This window comes from Rhipicephalus sanguineus, chromosome 8, assembly GCF_013339695.2.
Source record: "Rhipicephalus sanguineus isolate Rsan-2018 chromosome 8, BIME_Rsan_1.4, whole genome shotgun sequence".
Taxonomy (NCBI): domain Eukaryota; kingdom Metazoa; phylum Arthropoda; class Arachnida; order Ixodida; family Ixodidae; genus Rhipicephalus; species Rhipicephalus sanguineus.
This window is the reverse complement of record NC_051183.1, coordinates 46307927-46328986: the sequence shown is the minus strand read 5'-3', so window position 1 is coordinate 46328986 and position 21060 is coordinate 46307927. Positions and strand designations below refer to the sequence as shown.

The 21060-nt window shown below is 45.2% G+C and overlaps 1 protein-coding gene and 1 long non-coding RNA gene across 2 annotated transcripts in view; one reads left to right on the top strand and one right to left on the bottom strand.

The window, feature by feature from the left end:
* LOC119401807 (atlastin-2) overlaps positions 1–21060 on the bottom strand; it is a 234553-nt gene that overhangs the window by 86725 nt on the left and 126768 nt on the right. The window lies entirely within an intron of this gene.
* The window catches only part of LOC119401813 (uncharacterized), a 31086-nt gene continuing 10493 nt past the window's right edge, over positions 468–21060 (top strand). Inside the window, exon 1 of the long non-coding RNA XR_005185518.2 lies at positions 468–616. This is a non-coding gene — a long non-coding RNA (uncharacterized LOC119401813). The remainder of the gene's footprint in view (positions 617–21060) is intronic.

The following is a 21060-nucleotide window of genomic DNA, read 5'->3' as shown; positions in this document are numbered from 1 at the left end:
TAATATCGTTCCGCCGTTTTTTCAGAGCGGTTATAAGCCACCAGGGCGCCACGAGCACCTCTGAGCCCAATTTTGGTGGTGTAACTCATCTACTTTGGTAATTTATCAGTCGGTTTTGCTTTTTTATATCCTTTGAAATCTAGTCCATTTGGGTGGTGTACGGGTTTGCATTTCCGTCCTGCATACACCGTTTCACCCATCATGCAACTTGTATTCACGTCAGCTCTGACAGCTCAGGAACCGTCAGGGATATGTTCAAGAAGTTTTGCGTACTTCGCTACATTTTTGTCAATACAGAGACAGCCAATCATCTCCGTGCCAGAAGCGCGTGATTGCACGGGACGATGACGTGTCGCCTTGCAAGGAGGTTATGAGGAGAGGGCCGGTCGGAATGTCCAGCTGCAGTTGGCTCCTCTCGACGCAGAGACCGCCCCTTTCCTCCTTTACCTATCGTACCGCCAGCGTGGTGGATGTTTCGCATACTCAATGTTACTCAGTCGGGTGAAAGCCGTCGAAGTGGCCGCATCTAGAATCAGCTGCGAGGACCGCCACCCATCATAATCTGCTATAACCTCGGCTTCACGACTGGCCACCACCTAGGTCAAGAGAACGCGAGGTGAGCTAGTCAGTGACTATACAGGTTTAATACACCGGTTAAAAAACGCTGGAGTAGCTATAAAATAGCGACTTCGAACTACGTGTGCGCAGAACATGATTAAGAGCGCACGCAGTCTAACTTAACTTTTGGATTTTATAGTTGCTGGACAATGTACTGGAATTGGGCTGTGTGTCGTACGCGATGTACTTCTATGCGTTTCAAGAGTCGCCGGCGCAATCAGTTTCCGCAGTGGGCGCTACTAGCTGTAAGAGTGCGTCCTTGCAGGTCGGTGTATGTATTTTCGCATGAGCTAGCTTGAAATTTCATCCTGTTTCTGTGCGAGCTTCCGCGTGATTGATCAGCGGTATGTTAACTGATCATGTTGCCTGATGAACGCCTGTTACCTGACCAGTACCTTCTCACCAATGATTATTACCTGATTTTAGCCACATTGTACGGTATTCGAGTTATGCAGTGATGTAGGTGTGTGTTCGTCTACGTGTGTGCGTGCGTGCGCGTGTGTGTTTGTGTTTGTGTGCGTGTGTGTATGTGTGTGTGTAGACTGTTAAACTGTTCAATATTCCTGTAGTGCAGGAAATTACTGCATTCAAGTCCAACTAAGGCAAACAAAACTCGTATATATTGGCCGTGATGTCGGGGCTTTCTTGTTTCTTCAGAAATTAGTGTTTTTTGCGCTCACATTTATACTTTAAGATTGTGCTGAAAGAAGCGTATTAAAACGTACATGAGCACGTCCCGACACATCTTAGGCGAGTAAAACAATGAAATCTTGTCCTATCCGTTTTCGTTTTCTTTCTCTAGCGTCTCCTTCACGCACTATTCACTTCGTGTCAATCTTGAACGCGCATCATCTAATCTATTACATTCCTAACCCCCTCTCGCCTAGAGTCCGGAATAGAAGGCGAAGAGGCGTCAACACGGAAATCACGATCGATATAGAGCTTGCACTAGATAGCAGCATTGGCGGCTAAATGACGGTTTTGGCTTTTGGTAGGCAGTTCTGGAATAACTTTCAGGTGGAATATAACAGGACCGAAAGCTTTTACCACGCGACGCGCTGGGGCACCGCACCACATCTTCCGGCGCCCGCAAGAGTTACACGGAGTCTTACTGAGCGCCATCAGTGCCACGAGATGGAGCTGCCTGCGCTGCCCTGCCCTTTTCAAAAAAGGCAATCAGACTGCCAGGCCCTGCCGGACTCAGGGCCACTGCACGTGCAGTTTGGCTTGAAGCCGCCATAAACGTGCCTGCTGAGCGGGCACTATTCACCACCTCAGAAGAGGTGATGGACACAAGTAGCACAACTCTGGCACCTCAGACAACGAACAAACGGCTTAGCTCATTAGATAGCGCAAAAAAGTAAAAGCCCGCATTACAGGACCTAGAAAGATCTCTGTAACCTTAGGCAACGATTCCTGTACACATAGCACCAATTTACGTTAAGGCAGACACACAAATTATACAATGGAGCGCCAGAAGTCTTCTTGAAAACCTTTGCGATGCCCAAAAACTTTTAAACGAACGTTCAACAAAAGTGCTGTGTGTACAACAAACTCACTTAAACACCAAACGCTGCAACTTATTTCGCCACCATGTCATGTCTCGAAACGACTGTGATGACGCCCTCGTGTGATCTGGGGGTTTGCCATTATAGTAGTCAAACGTACAGAATTTCTAGGTTTAAAGTTGTGATCGCCCCTGCAAGCAGTCGCCGTTGGTCTTGTCCTTTTAAACAAACTGATTACCGTTTGTTCTCTTTATACCGCCTCATTAAAGCATGAAATTCAGTACTTTATTGATGAATTACCTGAACGTTACCTCGTTCATGGTGATTTCAGTGCTCACAGCACATTGTGGGGCGACTCTCGCTGTGGTGAACGGGGTCGTCTCATGTAGAATTTTCTCATGTGATGAGGTGCACGTCTATGAAATAACAAATACCCTACGTTTTTTCAGCCCCCTGAGCAAGACACACTTTTCATTTGATCTTAGCATTGGGTCTCTCGCCCTTTACTTGGTCTACTTGAATTCCCAATGCTACCGAGAACGCCAAAACAACATGAATCCTAACAAAAATGCAAACATGAACATGAATCTCCACCACATGATTCCCGTTGGAAGGTTGACACAACAGATTGGGAGACGTACGTTTTGAAGTCTTACCAGAATGTCGTGGGCAGAGATGTTACCCTTGGGAATAGAGGGTGCTGTTCAGTATTTTACCGCTTTTGTAATTGATGCCATCTGGAAATGCATCCCTCGAGCCAACGCTGTGGCATATATATGCTGTGTTCCTTGGCGGTGCACCAAGTGCCGCAAAGCTCGCAAAAGGCCGATCGAAGCGTGGGGGCTCTTGCGTGAGGCCCCACTGCTTAAAGTCTTATTAATGTTAAACAGGTAAAATCATAACGCAGCAGAACGCGCCGACAATTAGAAGAAAGAGAACTTTTTAACCGGTATCCACTCGTACACACACCAGGCTAAAGTATGGAACAAAGGAAACAATGTAAAACGGCGAGAAACACAATCCCCTCTATTGGTGAACACACAGATCGACACCTTGGAAGACCAAGCGAACTTCCTTGGTACTTGCTCTAAGCTGCTGCAATGAATCCGCCCCAGGTTTCGACCATATAGTATACGAAATGTTGAAAGACCTACCCCCCGAAAGAACAACAAAAGAAACCAAATTTTATCTCCACCATGCAATATGGTTTTCCGGCGAGATACCAACTTAGTGGAAAGAAGCTCTCGTAATTCATATTTTCAAACTGGGCAAAGAGCCATCCTCCGTCACAAGTTACAGACCTATTGCAATACCAAGTTGTCTCCGTAAATTTTTCGAAAAAAATGATAAACCTCGGGCTAATATACTTCCTCGCAACGAGAAATTGCTTAACCCGTATCAGTGCGGATTTCGATAAGATCGATACACACCTGACCACTAGATACGCGTTAAGGCACCAATTTGCGAAGAATTTTTTCATAAGCAGCTCTTTCTCTTGATATTCCATAACACGGATAAAGTCCGCGATACACCATGACGGTTTCGAATTTTCGGAGAGATCTCACACTTAGGCTCACGAGGTAGGATGTTGACCATAACCGAAAGTTACTCATCAAATCGCACACTCGGGGTTCGAGTATGCAAAGCTTTGTCACCGCTATCTGTGCAGGCCACAGGCATTAAGGTTCATTATAGAAACAATTCATTATAAAAATGAATTGTTTGCGTCTGTGCATTCGACATAACATGTTTTATTCAATATATGTCGACAATGTGCATATCGTATTTCAATCCTGTTCTCTCGCAATCTATGAGCGACAGGTCCAGCTTGGCATCAGCAAGGTCTCTAAACGAGCTGAAGACAATGGCTTAAGATTTAACCCACAAAAAAGCATCTGTGTCCTTTTCTCTAGAAAGAGAGGCCTGCACCTTTATCTTAGAATTGCCATGCTGTGCAAGTGTGTATCTGCAAGCACTGAACATAAATTTTTAGGCGGTATTTTCGACGGAAAGCTGTCTTTTGTGCTACATATAAAAAGTACCTTAAAGACAAATGCATAAGGACAACAGATAGCATAAGGGTGCTATCACGCAGAACCTGGAGTAGCTGCACCAGGTCCTTCATGAAGCTGTATGAAAGCCTTACACTCGCAAATCTCGAGTTGGGGCCCAAGTTTATCACTATGCCTCGCGAAGTGCCCTGAAGGTACGGGACCCTGGGCACTGTCTAGATAGCCGTGTTTCTAAAGGTGCTTTTAGAATGAACCCCGTAGAAAGTCGTCCCGTCGAATCATACGAGTGTTCGTTAAGTTTACTGATAACGTATTTATCGTTTGTGGAGACTCCGAATGTGAAGGCAAATAATCAACATCCCAAGAACTCCACCACAAATGACAAGTGCAGCTCTCTCCTGTTTTATAAGCATCCTGCAGTGAGAAAGCCCTACTCGCTGCATGCGAGAGGTCTGGGTCTTCCCCTTATTGAGCCCATACTGATGGCTCATGCAAAGTAGCTTCCACCATGGCAGCGGTAGATTATTGAATGTGCTTAGGTTACGAAACACTCATGGAGTATTGGCAGCGGCTATGGGATCTTGAAGTACACAATAAGCTACACGTGATGAAGCCATACCTCGGCAATTGGTCACCCACGTCAAGAATTCGCCGTAGAAATGTAACAATCTATGGCCTTCGAATAGGACATACACACAGCACGCATGAACATCTTCTGCCCGGTGAGGACCCATCCACCTGCGATAGTTGTGGCGAGCCACTCGCGGTTCTACACGTCACCATACAATGCTGTGAGCTGGAAGCTAGTAGGAAGCAACGCTTTCTACTACATTACCGGCAGCAGGTACTACATCAGCCGTCCATGTTTTCAGGTATCGAACCTGTGTCTTCTCGGCTACGAGAAATTTGCAGGTATCGATTCAGTGTCTTCTCGGCTACGAGAAGACACTGAAGCGGTGGAGGCCCTACGCCAACGACGACTTGCCCGTACACCTATGATATGTGTGAACGCTCAGTTTCATCGCGAAATTCTCTCTAGATTTTGGACGTCCGTGTCGTGTCTGTGACAGTCTGTGGCTTGACGCGAACCTTTCTGCTCTGAGAATAAATCTGGAAACAACGAAGGATCGCCTATTTAAACACTCGCAGCAACTTAGAAGCAACTAGATTGGACTTCAGAATCCTCCAGTTTCGCTGTTTAAAGCCTTGCGCAACTTAGTGCAAGCGTCGCCTTCTTTCAACTGTAGTGTAGTGATTACGTGACCTAAATTGAAAGGAATTGCAGTGGAACAAAAATCACCGCTTCCCTCGGTGGGAACCTGAATCCACAATCTTCGAAATGTGCATCCTATGCTCAACAAAATCATGAGCTACGACGCAGGACCCTCCCACTTAAACTGTGTGGTATTTATGCGCGCTTATTCGTAATACCCGAAAAACTTAGGCAGCACCCCACCTAGTTAAGGTGGCGAGTGTGGAACACACTTTTTGCCAGTGGGCCTTACGTGGCACGTGGTCTTCGCACGAAGTGGCAGCTCACCAATAAAATCACCGCATCTCCACTAATATTAATCATGACGAGTGGCGAAGCATTGGGTATCGTACCGGTATGTCACGGTACGTCACCCACGCGTTGCTACTGCGAATGTAAAGTGAGTGACATAAAGTCTATATATATATACAAAGTTATTTGGTTCCTATTTAATGATGTTCTATTTTAATCAAGTTGTTATAATGCGTATATAGTCTTGAGTTGTGGATTCCGTTCTCCCTTCATTATTATTCCTTTGTGGTCTGTGAAATGGAGAGCCATTGGTTCTTCGAGTGGACCTAATCTAAAGTTGGCAAAGAGAAGGTCTATGCATGTTCCTCGTGTAGTTGTTGGTTATTTCCAGTCATATGAAATGCATCGTAGAGTGTATCGAGCCATCATCTCACTGTGCACATCCTTCAGAATTGTGATAGCCAGATTTGTTGATATTGGGAACATAGTGCCTAAATTATTACTCAATTTCATTTGTATTAAAGGGACACTAAAGGCAAATAACAATTTATGTCAGAGTGAAAGCTCAGTGTATGACAACTTCTAAAACGGCAATATTATCAACAGCAGTGCCCTACTTACAGAGAAATTAAGCTAAATGTATCACATGATGAGCGCCACGAATGGGACATTTTTGAAATGATCCGGATGACGTATGAGAGTCTGCCTGCAATAACTCACTAGTAATCAAACTAGCAGCAATAAAAAAAGAACCTTCCGTGCATCAAAAGACGTAATAAAATGCTGTTTGTTCGTTTCCGTTTGATTCATGGAAAAAAGAACCTCTGTTGCGTTACCATGGGGAACGGCGCGCGTGGTTCAAATGTTCCGTTTTCGCCGAACTGCGCTTTGCCCGGCGCCCTGCTTCGCTCACGCGGTCGCGTCTCAGTGGTAGTTTCGAGATCGCGTACTGCCGCGTGTGTTTTGCGCGCTCGTGAAAGTCGCAGGTCCACCACAGCTTCGTCGCCCGACACCGCACTGTTGGTTTCCTCGCTGCTTTCGGGCTCGGGCTCGGGAGAGTCGCTGCCGAGGCTGCTATCGTAGTACGCAACGACGCCGGCACTACGAGCCCTCAGCAGCATACGGCGTTCATCGGGGCTCAAGTCGCTGAATTGGAGCCCAGTGTCGTGAGCCAATGTCTCGTTGTCAAGTTCTCCGTCCACATCTATTACGGCGATTGCGGCAAGCTTCGATGGCCGTTGTTGCTGCTGTGGGTCCCGCTACTTTCGCTCTGCTGCTACTAGTGTCGGCGGCCGCGCAGTAAAGGCGGGCAACGTTGGGCACGGCAGCAGTGACATATGAAAGTCTGATTTCAGGCGGGTGATTTGAAGTGCACTAACGCGATGCGGACCACGAAAATGTGATTTTATTTCAAAATAAGCCCTTCCTTGGCATAAAAGTAGCACTACGAGGTTTCTGGGCAGCTATTTCAACAATCAACGTCGACTTAATATTTGCCTTTAGTGTCCCTTTAAGATATTTCAGGAGTGTTTTGAGTGCTCCATGTGACTTTTATCTGAGACTTTATAGTCGTAATCGTAATCGCAACGTACACACATGTTTCGACTATAGCAACGGTTTTCTATATACCGTGACAGCGGACAGTGAGAGTTGGCGACACTCGCATGCTACCCGAGGCCTGGAGCCTGCCGGGCGAAAGCTCTTGCGTTGAGATTTCCTACAAAAAGACTATCCCACAATTTTACGTTAATATAAAAACAAAGCGAACTCATTCTCAACACATGCAGTGAATAAAGGCTTTTAGCTTGTGCGTATACCTCTTTGCGTTACCGTGTTACCGAATTCCGGATGGAATCTACGCATGCGCAGCCTTTACGGAACGTAAACTTACTTTCACCGAACGCAAACTATACTCGCCGGATATGTTTTACGTATGCGGCCGTAGCTCGCGAATTGGCCTTCGTTTGTGGCTACTCCCGATATCTTTTTTTCGGAGACTCCAGCCGCTGAGTCAAAATAAGCCGACGTGCGAGCGCCAAATATGACTCCGTTGTTTGATCCGGATTACCGAAGCTTGAGTGACCTAGAATACCGAAGGCGTAAAGTGAGAGGCCTAAAGCCCCGGTGAGGGCCGATACGTGGTGCTCTCTAGCGGGGCCGAGATGTGCCAGGCAAGCACAAAAATGTTCTTGTAGAAATGTGGTGCATTCTACTTCTGGTGCAAATGCCTTGGAGCGGCATAATTACGAATAAGTTGCCCTTTTACTCCAGTTTTTTCCTCAAAAACAGTAGGTGAAAACAAAGTTGTTCATGACTGTGGTTAGACGAAGCGTCACAAGATGTCGGCACCATCGTTCGGTAACCGGGTATTCCTATAAATTTTGCAGGCTTGAGTAAAATTGCAGTTGCCAGGCAGCGCTCCGTGATACGAATACCATGACTGGAATGGGCGCCTAAAAGCTGTGCTCTAAAAAAGTCACAATTTTGCCGCAAGGGCAAAGCAATGAATGCGATAGCAACAAAGTGGAATGTCCCGGTAAGAACGACAAGCAGCTCGAAAGTTGCAGCTAGTTGCTCAAGCGCAAAGGACTCACGAAAAGCACGCGCACACAGGACGAGCGCCAACTAACAACTGTCGCAGCTTGAAATTAAAGCGCGCTGCCCAAGCACAAAGAAAGACGTATGAAAAAAAATTTGCAGTGGCTTAGCTCGGCTATGCTAGGATATACGTCGACATGTTTGCATGCGGCAAAACGAGATTCCGGGTTTATCGGTGGTGACCATGTTAGTTCCAGAATGAACTCTACTATTCCCGTTGGTAGCCGAAGCTTATCACAACAATCTAGAATAATCGGGAATGTTTGACAGTCCGGTGTTGTACACGCAAGACAGTGGTTACACGTGTAACGGGTCCAGTCGATGAAAATAGAAGAAGCGCGCGTGGGAATGCGCCGATACTGCAGATACCCTGGCACGCCTTTCCCAGAGTGTCTGCAGTATCTGCAGTATCTGTAGAGATCCCGTCAGAGTGTCTGCAGAGTGTCTGCTGTAGCACATCTACTGCAATGGAAAGCAAGCAGCCGCAAGATGCAGACACAAACCTCCCCACTGAAGCGTGGAAGAAAGCGATCTCCAAGTCGGACATGGTCAACCAGCGCCTACTCGTTGCCGGGCCCGGCGGGTGGACCACGGCTGAGCGCAGCATTTTCGCTGCACGCGAATGCGCTAGTCACGTGCCTCCTTTGGTATTTCGTGGGCTTTCTTTGGAGCTTGGAATAAATGGTATACGTGAGACTTTCTTTATCGCAAGTTATGCAATTGGGGTTTCTGAAGACGCCCTGGAACTTTGCAAGCAGCATTTCTTGCCTAAAGTGAATTTTCAGCAATTTATCTATATAATCTTAATTAAAAATTAGTTAATTACAAAACAAAAAACCTCCATAGTCCGCAAGGTGGCTGTCAGCAATTTGCAAGTGATTTCACTTGCCCCAGCTGCCTCTAATATTGTATTTTTTAACACTTGAATAAAGATAGCTGGGACACCCTGTATAAATAGGCATGCAAATAGCATACCCTCGAGGGCCCCCTTTCTACTCATACACTTGACGGCGCCCGGTATCTCGTGTGCTGCGCCACCGCCGCCAGCAAAATCGGTAACTCATAACAATCTGCGCTTGAAAAAGTAGTCGCAGAGGCGTATCCATTGCTGAAAAATATTTTATTTCATGAAATTAACCCTTGTTGATCAACGTCTAAGCATTACCGCCACCTCAATTACCTAACACTACTAGGCCTGGTACACTACTTGCTGCTGTTAAGAAAAATAACCCATAATTCATTGCTCCTGAGGCAGGCTTGGCTTGCCAATCGCCGAAGTCGGGTTTATGAGCTTCCTGCAAAAGGGAAAACAAAAATTACAAAGCTTTATTTTTCTCTTGCTGTTCAATACGGTAATGCGATTCAATAGGGTCTCTCTTATGGGTACTAAATGTGTTTTGACAATTACACGAAGCGCAAGTGACTCGCAAAAGTTTCAACGTAATTGCACCTGTAGAAGAGCGTGGGCGTCATAACTTGAAAACTCTATTAAACACCCAGAATTTCTTTTTTCACATTGGTCATAAAATACAGCAAAATAGTGCATGTTGCCAGTTTCATAGGCATAACCTATGTCCCCACATGGCCAACTGAGGAGCATTCTCGTCATTATTCCATCTTCTCATTCAATAAACAGCCGACAGTACTGAAGTAATGTAGTGTCATATATTTTATATGCTAGTTTTGGAGGTATTGGAATGTGAGAGTTCGTAGGTGATTTATTTTTTTGTAAAACTGACATGGGGAGGGCAGTACCCATTCGGAACTCAGTCCACCTATTTCCTTTTTTACTCTAAGTGAGCTTAAGCTCCATGAGAATAAAAATAAAAACTTAAAATCGAGGTTGCTCGTTTAAAGAGATTCATCACCATTTCTGGCAATACTTTACAGCGAAGCCATTTATGCTGGCGGTAACTCATTCTCCGTCGTAAAAAAGTGCCATCATCGTGAACAGGTACGCGCTTTATTCGTTCTCTTTACCATGTAGCTCATTAAGCCATCGGTAACTTATGTTCCATTATGCAAATCTCATCAGGTGGGTATGCACCGCAAGAATTGGGCAAGCAAAGCTGTCATGTACAGCAGGTGTGACTGTCAAACGAAAACGAACACGTGGAAAATAGACATAGACAAAAAGCCGTAGAAAATATGGAGAAAGAAAGAAAGAAATAATAAATCGAAAAAACAGGAACAGAGAAATAGAGAGAAAAAAAGGGAATGAAGGCATAAAATGATAAAAATACAGAAAACGATAGACCGAGAGAGAAAGAGATACTAAGAAAGATACATGAGAAAAAGAGAGAAGAAAAAGAGAGCTACACAGAAGGAGAAAAAAGAGAGATAACGAGAGAGAAAGAGACAAAATGAAGCAGACCCGAAAAAGATATAGAAAAAGCGCAGAGCAAGATAAAAAGAGGAGGAAAGAGGGCAATAAATAGAAGCAAAGAGAGAGAGCGCAAAAAGGAGATACAAAGAAAGATAGAAAGACAGAAATTAAAAGAATAGAAAGAGAGAGAAAGATATTGAAAGAAGCAGACACCAAAAAGAGGCAGAAAAAACAGAAAGCAATGCAGAAAGAGAAAGATAGAGAGAAATAAGGAGAAAAAAGAGACAGAGAAAGAAGAACAGAGAGAGAAGGAAAAAAAGGGAAGGAAGAAATTAGGATAAAATGAGCGAGAAAAAGAAGAAAATGGAGAGAGCGAGAAAGAAAGAAAGAAAAAGAAGCAGATACAAAAAAAGAGATAAAGATACAGAGAGAAGCAGAAAAAGACAAGTTGGAAAGAAAAAAAAAATAAAGAGAAAGGAGGAAGGCCATCCAGGTGCGCTCTTCCTTCAGGCTTGGTACCAATAGTGCGAGGCCGCCATAATTTGTTTAATGTTGTTATCGTAAAATATAGAGAGAAGAGAGAAATAGATGAAAAGGAACAGGCAGGGAGGTTAACCTAGTGCGAGCGACCGGTTTGCTACCCTGCCCAGTGGTGGGGATATAGGGGTCGGAAAGACGACAGAGAGAGAGGGAGATAAAATAAAAACAAAACAAAACATGCACACATGCACACACATGCAGGACGTCTTATCACAGCCGTTCTGATAGCCCGGTTGAACGCAGAAAGCGCATTAGCGCCTGCACAGCCTTCTTCTGAGACGTAAATTCCTGTCGGTGGCGCAGGATTCTTTCTTCCGAAAGAGTTCGGTCGTCCAATTTGTCAAGCGCGTTGCAAAGCGACTGTCTCTGCGAACAGTACTGTGGACAGTCGCACAGAATATGCTTAATTGTTTCATCACTTCCGCAGTGGTCACAAGCTGCGGTGTCGGCCATTCCTATGCGGAACGCGTACGCACAGGTAAATGCGACACCCAACCATAACCTGCACAGAAGGGTAGCGTCACCTCGACGAAGTCCTGGGGGAATTCGAAGGCTGAGAGTTGGGTCTAGGGCATATAATCGTGCGTGCTGGAAGTGTGGCTCGTTCCACTGCGACGTGGTGAGTTGGCGAGCAAGCACGCAGAGCTTCCGCGCAGCGTCAGTTCTGGAGAGCGGTATTAAGAGTTGATCGTTTTCAGTATGGGCGGAACGGGCAGCTTGATCGGCCCGTTCATTGCCGATAATCCCACAGTGACTTGGAAGCCACTGAAAAGTTATTTCATGCCCTTTCTCAGTTAAATGGTGCGTCTCTTCTGCAATCTCAAATACAAGTTGTTCGTGCGGGCCGCGTCGTAAAGGTGACAGAAGAGACTGTAGTGCCGCCTTGGAGTCACTGAACATAGTCCATTTTTGTGCCCGTTCATCACTTATGAAATGTAATGCGACACGAAGTGCTGCGAGCTCTGCTGCCGTCGATGTCGTAAGGTGGGAGGTCTTGAATTTGATTGTTGTGGCTTTAATCGGTATCACAACTGCTGCAGTTGAGCTGTTTGGCAAAACGGATCCGTCAGTGTATACGTGTACATAGCCTTGGTACTTCTCATATAGCAGGAGTAAAACGAGCTGTTTAAGGGCAGGTGACGACATTTCCGCTTTTTTCCGGATGCCAGGTATTGTTAGGCTGATGTTGGGCTGAGTCAGGCACCACGGAGGAATCGAAGGTCTCGCGGCGGGCATGAAGCATGTTGGTAAAGACTCGCGATACGCGGTTACCGTTTGGCAAAAAGATGCGCGTGGTCTGTCTGCTGGTAGAGAGGCTAGGTGGTGGCGGGGAGTCCGAGCCAGATGCCTTATATGTGTCCTGAGTGTTTCAACGTCAATGTGTGTCTTGATGAGATGGTCTAGCTGTACCATGTCTAACGCATTCGCTATTGTCAGTGCAGCCAATCATCAGGTTCGTAAAGATACAGGGCATAAAATGTATGCCGCATTGAATCGGGGGGACAGAAACATGTAACCGGGATATTGCGTGTCACGCTTACATTTCACTATCTCGCCGCCTTAGCATGCAGCAAATCTTCAGCCATGCATTCTTTACGAAAAAGCAGTTTTGTAGCTTAAAAATCTCGGAGGCAGAGCTTTGCGTTATTGCACACTGCATTTGCTTACCAAACGTAGTGCCATTTTGTAATGCTCGTTCTCTCTAAGGAATCAAAGTATTCTTTATTTCACTTGAATGCTTATGGTTTAATTGCATAAAACAGACCTGCTACTTCTCATCATCCCCTGGCAGACTCTCAGCAGTAATTTTTGCTGCAGTTGTTCCAGCGGAGGCCATCAGCAATCCAATTGCTACCGGCGGCGCAAATATTGCAGTAATCCCGGCAGCACCTAGCAAAAAGGTGTTTGCAGCTGATGCCCCATCCACGGTTTTCTGACGATCCTTGTCGCTAATGGTTCGCATCGTGGCTTCGGCTCCTCTTCCGGGCAACTTCCGGGCAACGAAGAAAACCGAGCCCTTCAAAACAATCGTCTTGCCAATTGTAATCATCTTCACATTTACAATTATTGTGTGTAAAGCTCATATTTCTGCTGACTATTTCGCGTGAGCTAGGTGTTCGCTCTTTTCTGATCTTAATCTGAGATCTTCATCTCTTTCAGCAAATTTGATTAGATCGGTGCCAAGACACCATTCAGCTAATTTCCTACACAAAGTCTTCAATAAGTACAGAACAAAAATGCGGTACTCTTCTTTGTTCAATACGCGTACAATATTTTGAGAAAGAAGACGTAACATTACGTCTTGGAAAAATATTTTGTCTGAAGAACAATAACTAATGCCGCCGAGACCAGTGAGAGCTACATCTACCTGGGAAACGACTCACTTTTCCCTCCAGGTCGAGAAAACAAACATTTAATTTAAAATGCTCATTTGGGGATAATGTACCTGCCTCTAGAGCATAGGCTAGAGCATAATATCGCTCAGGCCGACCTCTCTGCCTTTCTACAAATAAACCTCTCTCTCTCTCTCTCTTGGCATGTTTTCATAAAGTGCTCCATTTGTGATGCGGAGGGTCTCAGAGATCTTATGTTGAACATTGTTTTCTTAATGAAGATATAGGTTGAAGTAATACACTCAGGGCGTCACTTTATCGCAAGTGCAATTTTTTGCACAGGTATTAATGCTGTTAAAAGGCTCATCTGAGTTTTCATTCTGTTCAGTAGGGAATGGTCTTAGTTCATGTGTGTACCTGATACAATTGTACACAAGGAAAACAAAATGCACAGCGTGTGATAATGCGTTGTGAAGTAGAAAAATAGTAAGTGGAATTTGGCTCAACGGTAATAACCAAGCGTAACAAGTCTGTAAACACATATATTCATGTCGAAATATCACATCGCGTTTCCGTTCATTCATTTACACACTGATCCGTGAAGAAAATGCAACAGCATGAAAATTAGATAATACTGCGAATAAATGCACCGGCGAACAAGATTGTATTATAGGAGAGAAAATGCTCGCAACAATCAGTGATACATTTATTGTGTACCATTTTGCGGCGTGTAGTTAAGTAATGAGAAAAGATAATAAACGTTATGCAAATATGACAGAAACACAAGGACTCTATATTTGGCTAGATGAGCGGATGCTTTAACTGGGGGGGGGGGGGGGGGGGATCGTAAAACTCAAGATGGAAGAAAAGAAAGGAAGTTTTGATCGGTTTTGGCACTCCCCCCTGTAACGCCCAGTAATTTTATTGGGACCATAAAACAGACGATTGAAAGACTCTCAAAATTTCATTTTTCAAGATGTTCTTCTGAAGATTACAATCACCTTCGTTCTCAACGGACATAACAGAATATTTAAGATCGCGCCCCAATACCAGAATAACATTTCACTGAGATTTGGTGGGAGTTTAGTCAGCCGATCATTCGAATGGGAAGTGCGAGCGCCTATATTCCGTGGTGGCTTTGTTATGGGAGAAGAATAGCAAGAGTTAGCTATAAAAAGAAACGAAATGACCGATAACACGAAAGCCTGCAGGAAACCCGCAGAACTTTGCACGTTCGTAATCAATTCAACGACTACAATATATAGCATCGCTTGGGCATAGCAGTAGCATGAATGCTGACTGCCGCCGCGGGTCAATCAGGCAGAGGTCCGAGCTCGGGGAAATTATCTCGTATGCGACGAGTAGTGCGTTGGTCAGCATACGTTCATTCGGCTGGTTATAACCTTCAGGAGTCTGGGCTACAGGTGTGTACTTCGCCTATGTCGGGCGGAATATGGTGGCTCCGTCCTCCTAGAGAAACCAAAATATGGTTTTCTGCAAACCTTGGTAATGGGCAGCGGAATAATTTTGACGACATGCCAATATTTCTCCAGCAACAACATTGGAGTATGCGGCAGTTTTTGCAACTGCCTCGCACCGTTTCGAGGCCAGCAATGCCGGGAATCCGACACGTCCTCTCGTGCATAGCAGTTCTGCGTCAATGTAACTATGTCGTAACGAGGACGGGCAGAGTGCGCACCAAACGTTTAGCAAATCAGAAGGGATAGGTTCAGAGCACGGGCTCGGACATTCCGAAAGCGTGTTTTAACTGCTTGGCCAGACACCTTGGCTTGCAGGAAGTGAATATATTTCAAGAATATGGAGGCGCGCTATACCCGCGCGGCAAAACAGATATCAAAAGAGAACACTCCCTGGTATGGCTTCGTTGACTTTCACGTCTGTGGAAGAAAAGCCCTCTGCAGGATAACATATCGGATAAGATAGCGGAGAATGGTACAATCAGGAAAATTGCTCATTTGCGAAAATTGCATGAAATAGATTCATTTTGTCATAAGGCTTTTCAGGGGCAGCTCAAAATGCTGACGAATCTAACATGAAAGACGCCGTTGACGCCCGACAGCAGCCTTCTGGGGCACCGCTGCTACCTTCAAAGAAACTCTGCACTTACGCATTCATTCGAGAACTCCCAAAGGAGACATTGCGAGCGTCAGCTGTACTTCTCAACGACCTTGAAAGAGCGGAATGGGCTCGAATTTTGTAATATTTTAAAGAATTTCTACTGGACTGAAGTATTTCAGGAATTTGACAGAACATGAAAGGAGATGTCGTTAGGACCAAAATTACGACATTCTCATCAACCCGACACGTGCTTACTGTAGACCACGGGGGCAGAACCAGTGCTAGTTTTATGGTTAAAGGATGGAAACACCATCAACCTTAACAAATGCGTCGCCCACTAATGGACAGGGATGTGACATTATATGGTGGTCTCCAATTACGCGATCGGAGGGCGGATTTGCGGAAGCGAGCAGCCGACTGATGAAGTATTCGTGGAGCACAGAGTGCATGTCTTGCACTTGTACGTTATTAGCAGTAGAGTCGGTCAACTACTAAAGATGAGACATTAGCTCTACTAAAACGATGAGTTCAGTGAATTATAAACAAAAAACGAAATACAACCAGCTCTGCTTCACGGACACTGATCAAAGAGCGAAGCTGGTGGCGTTCCCTTCGTCAGGCTACCACAATTCTAGGTTTCGCAAATCTTCCAGATATGTTTTGTATCACTGCTCTTTAATGAACACTCTTTGTTAAGCTTTGAAGAGGTAGTATAGTTTATTGCATCTTGAGCATGTCACTCGTGCAAACAGGTTTACAAAGAAATATTCGCTTAAGATCCTCCGATATATTATACTGCTGCTCTTTATTAAACACTCGGGACCAAATTCCGGCCGCGCAGGCCGCATTTTCGATGAAGGCGAAAATGTATGAGGCGCGTGTACTTATATTTAGGTGCACGTTAAAGAACCCCAGGTGGTGGAAATTTCCGGAGCCCTCCACAACGGCGTCCCTGATAATCATGTCGTCTTTTTGGGATGGTATACCCCATATATTATTATTATTATTATTATTATTATTATTATTATTATTATTATTATTATTATTATTATTATTATTATTATTATTATTATTACTAAACACGCATTGATAAGGTTTGTGGTGGTAGTATAGCCACCACCTTTTATAAGCGCAAATTATCGGCGAGTAGTGGGATTTACCCAAGGTCTGTGGCGCATGCCCCTGTTTGATGCCCAAAAGCTTTACCATAGTTCCCGGACATCAAAGGCTCGACCAAGAACAACTTCGCTGTTAAAAGCCCACTCTAAATACGTAATGTGCGACGCTTAACGTCTCGTATCAAAATGCATTCGCTGGATTCGTTTGACCACGCCAGTTTTGGCATTTTGTTAACTGCTTACGTGTGTCTGTTATTTGAGCATACTTAAAGAAGGATGTTGCAGCGATGGCGTAGTGGGTAGAACATCAGCTTCGCATGCAAGAGGTCCGTGGTTCGAATCCCGGTGCCGGACAATTCCCAACCGGATTAAAAAAAAAAAAAAAATCCGCGTGATGATGGAATTGTGTAAAAAGGCCTGGGGTGCAGCCTCACTGGCGACCACAGCCAGCAATGCACTCCCTCACCAGAGCAGGATTGGCCACCCTGGTGTAGTACTTGGCCACTACCTCCCACATGAATACACCAATTAACCCTCGGCCCTCAGTCCCCAGCGGCTGCGAAGCAACTGACCAAGGCGGCGGTCAGACCTGCGACGCAGCAGAGGGTGCTAAGAATCTCTGGGTCCGGACAGGCCGTCATTGGAATCTGAACTTGGCTACATATAACGCTAGAACTTTATCTAGTGAGGCGAGTCTAGCTGTACTATTCGAGGAATTAGAGGGTGTTAAATGGGATGTAATAGGGCTCAGTGAGGTTAGGAGGCCACAGGAGGCTTATACAGTGCTGAAGAACGGACACGTCCTATGCTATCGTGGCTTAGCTGACAGAAGAGAACTAGGAGTGGGGTTCCTTATTCATAAAAATATAGCTGGCAATATAGAGGAATACTATAGCATTAATGAGAGGGTGTTATGTATCGTGATTAAGTTTAATAAGAGGTACAGGATGAAGGTGATACAGGCCTATGCGCCTACATCCAGCCATGATGATCAACTGGTTGAACGCTTCTACGAAGACGTAGAATCAGCAATGAGTAAGGTAAAGACACAGTATACTGTACTGATGGGCGACTTTAATGCAAAAGTAGGCAAGAAGCAGGCTGGAGATCATGCGGTTGGGGAATATGGCATCGGCTCTAGAAATGCCAGAGGGGAGTTACTAGTAGAGTTCGCAGAACGCAATAATTTACGGATCTTGAACACCTTCTACAGAAAACGGACTACTCGTAAGTGGACGTGGAGGAGTCCTAATGGCGAAACTAAGAATGAAATAGACTTCATAATGTGCGACCACCCGGGCATTATACAGGGTGTAGAAGTAGTTAACAAGATCCGATGCAGTGACCATAGAATGGTAAGATCTAGAATTCAACTAGACGTGAGGAAGGAACGGCAGAAACTGATACGCAAGAAGCCGATTAATGAACTAGCTCTGCGAGGGAAAGTACAGGAATTCAGAGTTTCACTTCAGAATAGGTACGCGGCTTTAACCGAGGAAACCGACCTTAGCATTGACGCAATGAATGATAATCTGACTAGTATCATTAAGGAGTGTGCAGTGGAAGTCGGGGGTAGAGTCGTTAGACAGGACACTGGTAAGCTATCCCAAGAGACGAAAAACCTCATTAAGAAACGTCAAGCTATGAAAGCCTCAAAGGCAACAGACAAAATAGAGCTGGCGGAGCTTTCGAAGTTGATCAATAGGCGTAAAGTAGCCGACATAAGAAAGTATAATATGGAGAGAATTGAGCATGCTCTAAAGAACGGAAGAAGCCTCAAAGCTACGAAGACAAAACTGTGCATAGGCAAAAATCAGATGTATGCGTTAAGGGACAAGGATGGCAAGGTCACAACCAATATGGATAGAATAGTTGAGATAGCGGAAGAGTTCTACAGAGATCTGTACAGCAGCCGAGACAGTCAGGATGATAACGTAAGAAGCAGTAATATCCCAGAGGAATCTGACATCCCACCAGTATTAACAGGAGAAGTAAAGAAAGCCCTAAAGGGAATGCAAAGAGGCAAAGCCGCTGGTGAGGATCAGGTAACATCAGACTTGTTGAAAGACGGTGGAGAGATTATGTTAGAGAAACTGGCCACCCTGTATACGAAGTGTCTCTCGACAGGGAGGATACCAGAATCTTGGAAGAATGCCAACATCATCTTGATCCATAAGAAAGGGGACGTCAAGGACCTGAAAAATTACAGGCCCATCAGCTTACTGTCCGTTGTCTACAAGCTATTCACAAAAGTAATTGCTAACAGAATTAATACGACATTAGAGTTTAATCAACCAAGGGACCAGGCAGGATTTCGTACAGGCTTCTCAACAATAGACCATATTCATACTATCAATCAGGTGATAGAGAAATGCGCGGAATACAACCAACCCCTATACATAGCCTTCATAGATTACGAGAAGGCATTTGATTCGGTGGAGACATCAGCAGTCATGCAAGCACTGCGGAATCAGGGCATCGACGAAGCCTATATAAACATAATGGAAGAAATCTACAGCGCATCCACAGCCACTATAGTCCTTCATAAAGAAAGCGACAGAATTCCAATAAAGAAGGGCGTACGGCAGGGAGACACGATCTCTCCAATGCTATTCACCGCGTGTTTACAGGAGGTTTTCAGGGCCCTAGATTGGGAAGAATTAGGGATAAGAGTTAATGGAGAGTATCTCAGTAACCTGCGCTTCGCTGATGACATTGCATTGATGAGTAACGCGGGAGACGAATTACAGCTCATGATTACTGAACTGGATACGGAAAGTAGAAGAGTAGGTCTGAAAATTAATATGCATAAAACTAAAGTAATGTGGAACAATCTTGGCAGAGAACAGCGCTTCGCGATAGGTGGCGAGACGCTGGAAGTTGTAAAGGAGTACGTCTACTTAGGACAGCTAGTAACCGCGGAGCCGAACCATGAGAGTGAAATAACTAGAAGAATAAGGATGGGATGGGGCTCATTCGGCAAGCATTATCAAATCATGAATAGTAGTCTACCACTATCTCTCAAGAGGAAGGTATATAACAGCTGCATCTTACCGGTACTTACCTACGGAGCAGAAACCTGGAGACTTACAAAGAGGGTTCAACTTAAATTGAGGACGACGCAGAGAGCGATGGAAAGGAAAATGATAGGTGTAACCTTAAGAGACAGGAAGAGAGCAGAGTGGGTCAGGGAACAAACGGGGGTTAAGGATATCATAGTTGAAATTAAGAGGAAGAAATGGATATGGGCCGGCCACGTAGCACGTCGGCAGGATAACCGGTGGTCATTAAGGGTAACTGACTGGATTCCAAGAGAGGGCAAACGCGTGAGGGGAAGACAGAAAATTAGGTGGGTAGATGAGATTAAGAAGTTTGCAGGTATAACGTGGCAACAGAAAGCACAGGACCGGGTGGATTGGCGGAACATGGGAGAGGCCTTTGCCCTGCAGTGGGCGTAGACAGGCTGATGATGATGATGATGATGATGATGATAAAGAAGGAAAATAAACAGCGGAAAGAGCACCATTATAGCCCCTGAACAGGTTGCCATTCACAGGCACCTTTTAGTTTACCACCGAAAAGGCAGGGGCAAGCAAGTTGAACCTCCACTGATCAGGTAGCGGCTGGCTTCGATGCGGATACGCAATGAGAAAAAACTAACTGCTCGGCTAACCTCACGTGGCTTCGCGTTTTTTGCCTGAGGTTGTATGACGATCGTGAAGGCCTGGCTGCAGTAGGAAAAGTGGCGGCTAGTGGCGGTCCTCGCAAGTGAGTCGAGATGGACGCCGTTTCACAGCAGTTCATCCGAGAGACTGAGTGGCATTGAATATATATGGTAGTTCTTGAGAGGGAAAGGTGCCAGCTTGCACATGTGGGTAGGAAAGTGGAAATACGACATGGGGAGGTCGCGGCGCCCAAAGAAAGAGCCAGTTGAAGCTGGAGGGTTGAAACAGTTCCTCCTTGCCACCGCGTGAGCCATCATATTAAAACCACACATGGCTGGCTAGCAAACAATACGAATGTATTGTTTAACCCACGACAATAAAGCTGTTCGCAAAAGTTTTTTGACATACACCTAATAACTCAGCCCCAGTGAGGATTATAATTACATCCAGCAGCAAATGGCACACAGAGCGCAGCAGCATCCAAACATCGGCTATCTAGTGCGTCGACGATAAACTGACTAACTAGGTGAGTCACACCAGAAACGGTGACTCAAAAGGTGCAGGTGACTCGAAACATTCCCTAGGTGTACCTAAACGGCGTGAAGTATGTGGTGTATTTAAGAACCACATTATGAAAAGTCTTATTACATTTTGCGGCCACCTTTATTAAAGATCATTAGTCTCCTTCAATTTAGTCTTGCTTTGGGACGTAGGCACCTCCGTAACGCAGGGAGGGTGACCAGGGTATGCAGCTGAGAA